This window comes from Palaemon carinicauda, chromosome 28 (assembly GCF_036898095.1).
Source record: "Palaemon carinicauda isolate YSFRI2023 chromosome 28, ASM3689809v2, whole genome shotgun sequence".
NCBI lineage: Eukaryota > Metazoa > Arthropoda > Malacostraca > Decapoda > Palaemonidae > Palaemon > Palaemon carinicauda.
In genome coordinates, this window is record NC_090752.1 from 23,313,484 (window position 1) to 23,316,992 (window position 3,509).

The following is a 3,509-nucleotide window of genomic DNA, read 5'->3' on the forward strand; positions in this document are numbered from 1 at the left end:
TCGGTCGGACAATGGAACCCATCCAGTAACCCTTTAAAAGATCCAACTTAGAAATAAATTTGGCAGAACCAATACGATCCAGACAATCATCAATGCGAGGGAGAGGAAAAGAATCATTTTTCGTATTGGTGTTCAATTTACGATAGTCCAAACACGTGCGAAACATACTGTCTGCTTTCTTTACTAGTACAATAGGAGAACTCCAAGGACTTACTGAGGGTTGAATAAGGTTATGTTTTAACATATACTCTATCTCTTTACTGACCAAATCCCACTTTACTGGGCTCAGCCAGAAACGTCATGACTTAAAATATTTGTCCTACCTGGAGCATCCTGAAAAAGATCTGAAAAGGAATAAATTAAATTAAGTACATCTTCGCATTTGTTAACATCTAAATGATCTAACCTACTTTTTAACATCTTCAAATTTTGCATATTTCCACCAAATGCATCTGAAGGAAACTGACACCCTAACTAGACAGAGTCCTTGGGAGGCACATCCAATACCACAGACACAGGTTCGGACACTATCGCTAAAGGATCACCTTGCTCACCAATTTAAGGTTTCAGATGATTAACATGAAATATTCTGAATTTACAGCTTGAACTGGGAGCTTCAATTTCATAGTTAACCTCTGACACTTTCCTCAAAACTTTCCTAGGGCCCTTATATCTTGGTTCGAGAAAACCATCTGGGTCCATACTCAGCACAAAAACCAACTCCTCAGGCTCAAATGACCATACCTTTACCTTTTTGTCAAAGTTGTTCTTCATTACCGACTGGGACCGTTCCAAATTTCCATGGCAAACTTCCAGGCACTAACCATTCGTCCCTTTAAGTCTTCCAAAAACCCTTTCACATTTATTTCCTCCTTCCGGTTGGACTTGAGCATTTCAAAAACAATTTCCGATGGTCCACGGACCTTGTGCCCAAATACCAAATCGAATGGAGTTACACCAGTGGAAGAGTTAGGGGGATTCCTGATAGCAAAGAGAGCAAAGGGGAGGGTTTTGACCCTTTCACTAACATGATCATAACAAAGTTTCTTCAGGACAGACTTGAGGGTTTGGTGGAACCTTTCCACCACTCCTTGACTCTCGAGGTGATAGGGTACGCTGGTAACGTGCTGAATGGCCAGTTCAGCCCATTTACCCCTAAATATCTTACTCGTGAAATTCGTCCCACAGTCGGTCTGAATTACACGAGGGAGACCATACCTGGGAAAGAAATCCATTAATTTTTCAACGACAACTTTGGAAGTAATACACCTCATAGGTATAGCTTCAGGAAAGCGAGAGGCTCTATCCATGATAGTTAGTAAATATGCGTAACCTGTTTTAGTTTTGGGTGAGGGACGTATCACATCAATTACTAACTACGAAAAAGATTACCTATAGCGGGTATGGGATGCAATGGGCCTTTAGGGATCCCCTTATTTGGTTTACCCATAACCTGACAAGTATTACACTCTCTGATAAACTGCTTCGCACTCAATTTGATTCAAGGCCACGAAAAATGCCTAGCCGAGCTATGAAAAGTTTTTAACACACCCATATGACCTGAAAAATAATTAGTATGAGCTAACTCTAAAACAGAATTTTTAAATTGAGAAGGTACCACAATCTGTTCCACCCAACCAGTTTTATTAGAATTATCAGATGCGGGACGACTAAACCTATATAATAAGCCTAAACCTAGGTTTAGTCAGATCCTGAACATTGCCCAAACAAAAATTAAATTCATCCTTTTGAGCTTTAATAAAAGCAGCTCTGTCTCAATCAAGTTTCATATTAACTACATCATTACAACTACTCTCTACAGGCCCAGGCCTTAAAACATCTAACTGTACACTACTTAACATCATCGCTATCCACATCAAGTAAATTAGCAGCTTTAGCTGCAGACCGAGTCATTACAGCTACGGGACTAGCATTTACTGATAATATAGGGAACAGCTCCTGTCCTTCACTACCCAGCGTATCATTTACCATGATACCATCAATACCCGGAATAGGTAGACTATCCACCACAGCCAACTCAGTGATGTGATAATATCCTGGAAAATACATGCAGATATTAACCAAAGGAGCTGACACAACGGAATCCGGAAAACCTCCCAACAATACAAAATTTCCAGTATATTTTTCAAAACCATTTAGAGCCCTCTGGACTAATGACCTGGCAGAACTTGTGTCCCCAAAAACGTCACCTGGACAACACGAGAGTCAAAAATCAACGTTCCAGGCCACACATATTTGTCTTAATTGAGTCATGATTGGTGATTAGAAACATTAGGCTTACTACTATTTACTGAACTACTATCTACTACAGGTCTGTGTACAGTAGTACTGCTACTTACCTCTGACTTATCACTAACCAAGGCTACAGGACTTTGATTATTTTGCTCTAGGTACATCCTACAAGCATTACACTGGTTTTGGAAATGCCCGGGCTTGTTGCACCAAAAACAGCTTCCTTTATGGCCCGAGCCTCTATTCCCATTTTACCTGTTATTTCCCCCACCTGGAATGCCTTTATTAGCAAAAGTTTTAAGGGGAAGAGGACCTCCTTGGACTCTACCCACATCCCTATCACCTGAAAAAGAATTAAAACTAATATTACCACTCTTGGGGATATGGGGAGTCGACGAGGAGGTTTCCCCTCTACTACTACTATTAGGGGAGCATGATGTTTGATTATTTAAAGTCTTTTAATTAAAACAACCGCTACCTGACCGGTGAGTCAATACAAACTCACCTGCTGACTGAGCGGCACTACTCAATTTCACACTTTTTACCTCCTCCAGGTGAACTTTCAACTCCCTGCTACACGCCTTCTTAAACTCCTCAAGGAGTAACATTTCATAAAACGCAGCAAGTGACAATCTGACGACTTTTCAGCCAGTCTTCGAAGTGTTCCTCCTTGACGCAGGCAAACTCCACGAAAGACTGCGCAGGGTGTTTCGTATAGTTGCAAAACCGGAGGCGGTAGGTTCAGGGACCAAGTTGTAGGACTTTAAAATTAAGGCTTTTACCTTCTGGTAATCCCGAGCTTCTCCCTCCTACAAGGCATTATATACCTACATTGCCTTGCCCACTAACCTACACTGTATTAATTGGGAGGTCATGCGCTCAAATGCCTTGAAGAACTCAGGGACATCCTTTTCGTCAAACACCGCCACTAATTTTAGTGCAGCATCTATGTTAAACCTATCTTGGAAGTCATTTTTAGGGGACCTTATCAAATTGGCCCCCTGCAACCTAGCCATCTCTATATTTAACTTCACCATTTCCAACTCATGAAGCCTTACCCGCTCTTTCTCCTCAAACTCCATTTTTTTTCAACTCTATACGTTTACAAATAAGGTTGTATTCCTTCTACTCCTTGGAAACACCCAACGCATTAATAGGGGCCTGAGATTTGAAAGGTACAGAATCAGGAGAGGCCAAAAACGGTTTAGTTGACATATTACCTGGAACCTGGGGAAAATTTTCTGGACCCTCGTAAA